Here is a 9,770-nt window from a genome sequence, read left to right as displayed (position 1 = left end):
TACGTTTGTCGATCCCTCTCGTTCCCCGACCGTGGCAGCGGTGACGCAATGTCGAAAGACGTCACAGGTCTCGTGTGCTTTCAGCTGATATGGGCCTCTTTAGCTGATATGGGCTGACAGCGTGCTGTCTGGGTCGTGCGACGTCAGCAGCAATCATTATGGCCGGCGTCTCTAAGACTAGTGAGATTCGAAGGACGAACGCCACCGGGTCGTCGCAGCTACGTCGAGCGCTATTTTAACGAGCATACTGATAGCTTTAGCTTGTCCGTGAACGTATTACCGTTTTTGGAATACCGGGCTTCCCCGCGGAGAGGAGTGCCACAGCTGCAACGCCGTTAACGACAGCTTGTGACGCAGAAAGCTCACAAAGCTAATACTGCGGTGAGCTACGGTGTTCTACTTAAATGCTGCTCTAAGGTGTTGTGGCAGCGCAATCGGTAACGCGTGGTCATTTTATGATTTTGCTTTCGGCAAGAACACTACCGCAACGCGTAAAAAGTTTCGAACGCTCTGTTGTTGGACAGAGCATCAGTAGATTTCGCTAACAACCTGGCTGTGTCCATCCACGGCGACGGTAAACTGGTAAACTGGTAAGACGTTGACGGATAAGCTAAAGAAACACCGATATAGCACCGTTGATGACTGCAGTGGTTGCCTTTGTCCAGGGTGCCGTCAAACGCGGTGTCGCGGTGTCACTGCAATAGCAAATCTTACAAAAGTTGAGAGAGATAGGTCTGACACCACTTAGACAGCCAGCGGGAAAGCCGGCAATTGAAATGACTAAAGCGAAGGGTTATGGGTTGTGTTTGGGAAGCCTTACGGACTTTCTTGGTAAACCTGTACGGCTTGCTTGTTGGCGACGGACGATCAATTAGTTAGATTTCTGAAAAAAAAAAAAACGTGAATCCTTTACCTTTTGCGCCATATGCCCTCTTGGCTATTCTGTACGTTCAATTTCCGCCTTGCACGATGAAACCTGATCAGACAAACATTTGCCGAACCTGTGACGTTCGAACCCCCAATAGGATGACTTACAGCATAATTATAATGTGCGCTGGCACGTGGACCTATCGTGATGTGCCTAAATAGTTAACGCCCTCAAGGCGACTGATAAATTACCACAGAGTCGACATGCGTGGGTCAGGGCGCACGTTGGACAAACGGGCCGATGGTGAGGAACAATCTAGAATAAGGACTAGCCTAGACTCCCGTCTGGCTGGAGTTAAGCTATCAAAGTTCACAAGAACAAACGTATTCGCTGCTGCGCGCGATTTAATAGCGCCGATCAAGCAGGACTAGTTTGACTTTAAGTTGTAAAGCACTTTCTAGACGCGAGACTGAAATGCAGTCACGTCCGCACCTTGTGTGGTTATCGCAGAGTAGTATGTTAACGTACGCAAAGCTACGTTAGCGGTTTTTTGGGGAGCCAACCGGAACTACCTCTGGTTAACCTCCCTGCCTTTCTCTGCATTATCTTATCTCTCTCTCTCTCTCTCTCTTGTTAGAAGAACCCGTTCGTAGTTCAGTATGACAAAGATAGAGATGTGTTAATTCATTTACAAATAATAAATAAGGTGCTTATAGGGCCCGTAACCTCTACATCCAAGAGTTACACCCGAGAGTTATATAAGGAAAAAGGGAGGGAGGTTAACCAAGCCGAGCCTGGTTGGCTACCTTAAACTAGGGAAAGGGAAATCCAATATGAGCGGAAAGGGTGTTTACAGTGTGCCGAAAGTTCAATGTGGCCACTGGGTTTTCCACAGGAGACCGAGCGAATATATTAAATTTCTGGACATGGAAATAATGAGACATTGTAAACATTGGTAAGCGTTGCCTTGCGCCCAAGCTACGATTTTGATTACTTTGGTGTTGCTTCATGTTTGCAATTTATATAACTATAAAGCAGAGAATAAGAACGTTTGCAACTTATTGACAAAGTTTCTTGTCCAGCATTTTGCTTGTCTGCATAAAACTCCACAGTTACACTCCGGTTCGTACTGTATGGACCTTTAGTTTAGGAGTGCCATGGCCGGTCGTTACCGTGATCACAATGCAACCAAAAACTTTGTAAAGGTGTTCGCGCAGGCACTTTTCTGTTCTCGAGGTGATCAATCATCGGACTTGAATTTAAATAAAAAAAAAGCGATGTCAGGGTTTTTCTCAGTTGCTGCTTTTCAAGGCAATCGCTCGAGTGGCTGTAGTATTTTGCAACGTGGCGTTCGGCCATAATGCCCTGCAAGAAGCTAAATCGCGCGAAGAAATGTGGGAACAGATTCTTATTAAACATGCAAAGCGTCCTCATTTGAATAAACCACCCCGCGCTCACGTTTTCTTATTCTCGATCACCCTTGAATATGCTTAGCGGGGCACGCCGAAAGACACCAGCCTTTATGTACGCAGAAAAAAAAAGACTTGTTCACCTTATAGTGATTCAATAGTCTCCCGCCGCCAACACAAGTTGCCAACATTTCCAATACCTGAAAAAGATCGATCGATCGACCGATCAATCTTCCGTTGCTGGAATTATGAATTACCACGGGAGTCGCGAACGTCGTTATGCCAGCTGCTGGAGGCTGGGTTTCGCACGCGCAGCGACTACTGCATGGCTATGGCGTTAGGCTGCAGTGCGCGAGGTTGTGGGTTCGACTCCCGACTCTGGTGGCTTCGTGTAAATGGGGACGCATTGCCCTTAGAAAGGAAGAACGAAAACGTTCTTCCTTATAAGAACCGTAGTTGGTCGTCGAAATTAACCAGGCGCTCTGCACTGCGACGTATTTCACAGTCGATTTTTTTTCGTAACGCACTGAATCAGTGGGCAGGAAGCTAACATTACCTGTTAATGTATAAAAACTACTTTTTCAGGTGGTAATGAGCGACAAGGCGGGAAACCGAGAGGCCCGATTTTGGTTGATCACAGTCGCGTGAAGCCAACAGACAATGAAGCCAAGGAACGTGTCCAGCATATATATTTTTTTTCAATTGAAGTGGATATGAAGAAATAAAAGGAAAGTAATGGTGTACAAAAAAACACCTTGCCGTAGGTCGGAAACGAACTTGCATCTCCGCATTACGCGTGCGGTGATTTTACCAATTGATCTATCGCGACACAGTCTTTTCGTCCACTTTATTGGATTTATTTTTTGCATACGTATTACACCTAGCCCTGGGAGCGTTAGCCAGCGCCACTACTCAAGACAGTGACGTCGGATGTGGGACACCCTTTCTGCCGCAGGGCCTCACGTAGTATAAGTAAACTTGGGAGGAGGTAACTGACCAACTAAAAGCCCTGAATCTCGACAAGAAATTGTTGGAGAAACAATCGAGAACGATCCTCGAAGTAAACCAAAATGATGAGCCATTCCACTCTGCGAATGTGGATGACCTGCGAAGCTGTTTAGCACGCGACACAAAGGTACGAAAAACTTTATTGTTGTTCAACAAAGGTTGTTAAAGTTGTTAAAAACAATGGTTGTTAACAACTTTATTGAATTGTCCGGCAAGTCTCTGGCTACGCGGGCTCAGGTCTCCCACGACGGGACGTCGAGATCTTCTCTCAACGCCGCCTCGCGGGCCTGCTGGACGGCCCAGAGTTGGTCGCCGAGGTCGGAGCTGAGCAGAGCGGCGGCTCACCCTAGCGATCTCATTTACGCTGATTTTTTTATCTACATTCGCGTGGACGACGGGCCCGCCTCCCCGAGGAGCCGGAGGAAACTAGACGCGCGTGACGTTTCCACGGGACCGCCACCAGGGGAGAGCGAAAGGAAAGGAAAGTCGATACGCAAGCGCTTGGAACGTCGACAACGAGAGGGCGGTGCGAACGTAGACGCGGCGGACGCGATTCAAAGCGTAGTATCTGTTCTTATCAGCTTAGCATCTGATACGGATTCTATTTGGACCTAAGACATTAAACTTATTTTTCCAAGTTGACAGAATGCTTGAAGCCCGCTTCACCTCCGCCGCGGGTCGGCCCGGTATTGCACCATCTCCGGTATCAGGCCATGGTTTTTGCTCACGCAGAACAAGTATGCAAGAAACCCTAGCCATAATTAGCTTCGCTGTAATGGACCCTTATGCGGACAGCAGAAATCAAATCGACGCACTAGCAGTACTTTCGATTGACACTGCAGGCGTCGACAAAGGTATTTAACGATGGAGAAAGGGGGGAAGGTCGCACATTATCGTTGGAATGCCCGGTATAACGGCATGACGTCATGACGACGGCGGAGGCACGACGATAACGGCAGCGTGATCGAGATGCAACGACGACAATGGAATTGTCACTGCATGACGACGATGGCGTGACAACGGCTGCACGCTTGCGCTTCCTTCTCCTCTCGGTTGTTCCACGGTGCCAGATATACTCATCCGTACGTGCGCTTTGAGATTGTGCAGATCCCACGCAGTGTGGGAGTTTGTCTGAGCGAGGTGAGCCGGCAAGACGAAACGGCATATCTCGACAAGAGGCACGCGCTCGTGTGCCCCGCAACAGTCAGGCCAGGCAGCTGAGAAACGCGACACAGCGCTACCACTGACTACAGCATCTAACCGCTTAGGCGACACGAAACTCGCGTGCGACAGCGTGTACGTTTCGAAGAGTGTATGTTTCGAAGAGTGAGTGTACGTTTCTAACCTAACCTAGAACAGCCTAGCCTAGCCTAGCCTAGCCTAGCCTAGCCTAATATAGCCTTGCCTAGCCTAACCTAACCTAGCCTTGCCTAGCCTAACCTAACCTAGCCTTGTCTAGCCCAGCCTAACCTAACTTAGCCTAGCCTTGCCTAGCCTAACCTAACTTAACCCAACCAATGACAACCAAGTCAATTTCGCTACAGCACGGGCCCTTTGCATCGACTGTGAAACTCCTGCCGCCGGCCGCCATGAAAACGCCATTGAAGAGCCAGAACTCTTCGCTCGCTGCAGACTGCCAGTTTCAGTTTCGCGCACTCTGATAGCCGAAATTCGCCGTGCCACAGTTGCGTGGGTAATCGCAGTCTTCCAGATCCAAGCGTTGAAAGTCCCCTAAGCAATTAGTGGCTTGAGGGACTTGGCCGGGCAAAATCATTGAACGACAGGGCGTACAGAGAATTTGCCTCAAATTTCCAATTACGACGAGCCCACTGAAACTAAAAGATTCAAAGTTAATTAATACATATTTGTTAATTACCGACTAATTACCACGTATCACCCGTCACCTCATGGTCGCCACCACTGGCGGCATGTCTCAGTAGGAACTGTCCTTTTCTTCCAAAGCGGCTATGTTCAAATATTGCTGAAAATCTTCGTAAAAACACCCCGTGCGTTTACGGGAGCTCCGAGTATTGAAAACCATTTTCATGCTTACAAACAGAGTTCCCAGAAGACTTCCGGTTAAGCCATCCGCAAGAACACATTACAATAGCCTATAAATTTATAAGACCCTCCAGCCGGCACCACTTTTGTTGGGGAGTTGGAGTGTTTGACAAGTGAATTGTATTGTTAAGGGCAACAACAACAAGAAAAAACAGCCCATACATGAGTTCGATGCATGGTGCACATTCTTTAAATCTGAAAACATCAAGAATATGTGGCTACAGTACACTATGCTACAAAACACTTGTTTTTTCTTGGCTAACTGAACTGGCAAAAATGGCTGTCCGGAAGTTCTCTGGGATCAAGAACGCGCTGCTGCCACATCGCGGATGCAAAAGATTTTCTTTACCGTCTTTCCGATTTCAAACGGCTTTGTAAATGGGGTTATTTATCATCTTCAATACAGCAGTCACCGCGCAGTCGGGTCCTATTTTTGATCCACTTCATTATTGTTGTGAGCATAAATGTCAGTTTGTGCCTTTTGCTTAGTCGTTATACAAAATACAGCTAAACAGACTTTTGCTCAATCTGAAATGCTCCTTTGCGGCCGTTCGACGTTTAGAAAATTCAAGAATTTTCAGTAACAATTTTGCCAGCATCTTCGACAATCCTAGAACCACTACGGTCGTTCTTAATTATAACGTGCACAGTGTGCTACCGTTTGTGGGCGCTTTTTTTTTTCACCTTTTAGGTTGGTTAATGGCAGGGTCTTGTTTTGGCTAATGATTAATATAGTATGGGAAGACAAACTGTAACCCCTGTACCAGAGATGAGCAACCGACAAATCGAGAAAGTAGCAAGGACGTGATGCTATCATGTGGTTGATTTGGCATGCATGAATGACCTGATAAGGTAATGACGTGTGGCAACAAGATGAATGCGTTCATCTTTATGTGATCATGTGAATTATCTGTGAACAAGCTACGCGTTCCAATAAATCTTCCCTTAGCAGACGTTTATTTAAATAAACTTATGGCTGACGGGGAGCAAGAGTTCCCCCTGCTTAACGCTATACGTTATCGTGTGTCATTGCTCATGCTCTATCCTTATGGCAGCATTCAGTTTATATAACTCGAACGAAATCTAGATTTGGCGGAATTCCGGTCACGTGGCTGCTTCAACTTCGTTTGCCGGCGCTACTGGTGTCTTTTGCGGGTGTGCGCGTAGTAGTGTGTCGTTCTGCTTCCGCAATGTTTGTTTACGAGTGAAGCAGTGCTGACGTGTTGACGCTACTTGCCTGCGAATATTGCTCTTGCAAGCAGCGCTTGGGAACCCTTCCTGAGGCTCTGATCTCAGGCAGGCTCCTCAGCGTTGCAATCCGAACAGGAAGGCCTGTCAAAGCCACCAGTGGCTTGAGGGCCTTGGCCGGGCAAAATCAGCGAACGAGCATGCAGTATTTACTTTAGCATCGACATATGGCAAGATAATGCAGGAGAACTAACAGTTAGGAAGCTCAACAGTAACAAGGAGCAAATCATGGAGCAAGAATCAACACTCGATACTAAGAAGATAAGATCTGCGTGTTTTTAGAAGTCATCAGCAGTATATTTGACAAATTTTGAAGCAACCGTGTTACAGTGAACAAATCATGTTTTTCAGTGCCTTTTTATGTAATGGAGAATGCCTCGTTTGGCAAATCGGAGGTTGCTCGGGGAGGCCTTCGTCCAGCAGGGGACATTAATATGATGAAGCCGATCACGACGTCGACGACGAGGAAAGAAGAATATCAAGGAGCCTTTGCAAGCAAAGCAAGGACGCAGAAATGAAAGACAGCTGGCGGATTAAGCTTACCTGAAGTTCTCGCATCAGCTTGCCGTTCGTGGCGTCATAGTTCTCGGAAGTGTACACTCAACTCTAATTGGTTATTTGCAACGAATGACTTTATTGCATCCTAAAGCAACTAGTACACAACTTCTATTACTCAATATTTAGTATATGACATCTAACGTCTCCGAAACCGCATAATGGCTCATGAAGGATGCCGTTGTGGCGAACTCTGGATTAATTTTGAACATGCATCTGTACGTTATTTAAGATGCACCCAAAACACGGTGAATAAGTGTGTTTTTTTTCCTTTCTGCTCTCATTGGAGTGATACCGCCGCTATAGAACCAGAGCTTTCGTGCTCAGTACCTGAACACGATAAACCCTTGAGTCATGCACCATGGCGGGTAAATACTGCACTTAGCAAATCTGTAAATACTTTTCGTGCGCACAAGTAACTGCCCAAAAGAAAAAAAAAACACTTTGAAGTTTGTGACGTAACATTGACGTACTTGCATCGAGGTTTTGGAGCGAAATTGAAGAAATAGGACTTATAGAGGCCTCTATTTTCACCAGTAATCGCTGTCAACCTTGCTTGTTTTGCCCAATGAATTAAAACAGGGCTTCCAAACAACAGCAGCACAGGCAGACTATTAGCTCTATGTTGTTCCTTTAAGTTTAGGGTGTTTAGATTATTCTACTAGCTCCAAATGCCGTAGCATATACTAAATAAAGGGGACTGGCGTAGAGTTACGAGAATGGAAGACTGCACGAATTGGATCACTTTCATCGTGTACCAGCGCAACGGATAGGACAATAAGGAGAAGAAACAATGCGAGCGCTGTTCAAAGACAGCACTTGTGCCGTTTCTGCTTGTCCGCGTCCATTCGATGCGTTGTTGCTGCATGTTGGTGTAGCCTCGTCTCCCCAACGACATTGCATTAACAGTTTCCGGCATCCTTTCAATTACGTTCCCTTTGCCATGGCTACGGCTGGTTAATTGATACCCGGGAGGAAGCTTGGCTATTCCTTCGCTTCTTGCTTACTTTCATATCTTGGCTTTTGGCGCTAGCTCCCCGTGTACCTAAATCTATGGTCAAGCCGCGTCCTTTCGGTAACGAGGAAGGCTTCTCCGAATAGCTTGCGCGTAGGATCTTCCTGCCGGTCAAGTCTGTGCCGAGAATATAGCTATATGATTGGATGGTTAGGTCAGTAAGGAAATGAAACGCAGCCAGTCCCAATGATGCACAACGGTCAAGTGCGGAGTTTACCATAAGCATGCACGCGCTCAAATATTAAGAACCCACAAAATAAAAACGCTGAATTAGGTGCAGCGGAATGACTTTTTAAGTTTTGCAAGTCTTCAACAAAAAGCACGATTTCTTTCGCTTTCAGGTATCACCCGTCATACTGCGTTTCCTTTTCGCGCGCCCGTTGGGAAAGAAAGATTTGAATATATCCTTGCAACTGCAGTGAGCAGTACAGACAGGAAATAAGTTAACATTCTGGCTATTAGTTACAACAGACGTATTTGTCTTGCCTGTATAAATGCTTCTTGAACTGCTCATATCTCTACTGGTACATTGTACATTGTCATATGTAATCGTACAGTTTGTCTTTGTATAACTCAAGCCATGGTACAGCTGCACATATATGTTTCTATCTTGGAGCTTAGCCAAGCCGCAGATTTTGTGTCCGGCCACCCGTTATCGCTGGAACATTGCATTGTTTACGGCGAAAATAAATTCCATGATTGATCGTTGAAATAGGATCTTCCAGGTAGAGATTGCTTTAAATCGCTTACTGTTCGCGCCGAAATTTCACAGTGAGGCGGCACATCGCAGTGAACGTGTTTCGACACTACGTTATGTTGAACTACATGCCCTGTTCCGTTCGCAATAAGCATCATGTTCATTCATACTGGCGATGATACATGGAAAAGAATTTGCGCGAATGGAGGGGTGGTACACTTTTTCTTTTTTCTGTAGCCGCTGCAAACTCCTGCAAGGTATCATTTGAGTTCAGTTGATGTGATAAGGTGGCTGAAGAGTGATAGTAAGGCTTAGCCATCTAAATCAGAGTCTTCTTGGTCACGTAGTGATAGCTTCTGCGGCCTTTAGCGCTCATGGCGAGCTCAGCGACAGGGGGAAGGTGCCGTATCAGAGCTGACATTGATCGTTCGTGTATGTATGAATGCCACGATGGCTCGCACACGTCGAATTGTGCTGCTAGACGACGAAGCAGCGTTTAGAAGGTTCTCTCTTGTAAATTAGAAATTCGTCGACAAGAAAGGAAATTTGAATGCCAGACACGAGCGCTTGTGTTCGTAGCTCCTAACCCCCCTCGCCGCCCTGTTTTTTTGTCCCTTCAGAAATTGGTTTAATACGGCTGCGCACAAATTAATGCTAGCGTGCGCCATATGATTCAATCATACAGTGAAACCAAGGAAAGCAACGGCGAAAATGAGTGTTAATGCTAATTGAAATGTAGGATTAATAAGAAAGAAAGAGAAAAGAAACGCGGACTATGTGATGTCACGTACCATGTGCTCCAGATCAGCCGCCATAGCTGCGAAGGATGCTAGCTGGCATTGCCACCTTAATCTCGTACGCATGCGCAAATACACGAGAAAGTTGAGGTTAGGGTGGCCGGCCCCGGTA

The 9,770-nt window shown here is 46.5% G+C and overlaps 1 non-coding gene across 1 annotated transcript; it reads left to right on the top strand.

Annotated features, from left to right (window-relative positions):
• The first annotated feature begins 3,816 nt into the window (after positions 1–3,816).
• Positions 3,817–4,005, top strand: LOC142562586 (U2 spliceosomal RNA). The gene has a single exon (XR_012823933.1). It is a non-coding gene; the product is annotated as a U2 spliceosomal RNA (small nuclear RNA).
• Positions 4,006–9,770: the final 5,765 nt, after the last annotated feature.

This window comes from Dermacentor variabilis, chromosome 10 (genome assembly GCF_050947875.1).
Source record: "Dermacentor variabilis isolate Ectoservices chromosome 10, ASM5094787v1, whole genome shotgun sequence".
Classification (NCBI taxonomy): domain Eukaryota; kingdom Metazoa; phylum Arthropoda; class Arachnida; order Ixodida; family Ixodidae; genus Dermacentor; species Dermacentor variabilis.
This window is presented reverse-complemented; position numbering and strand designations above follow the sequence as displayed.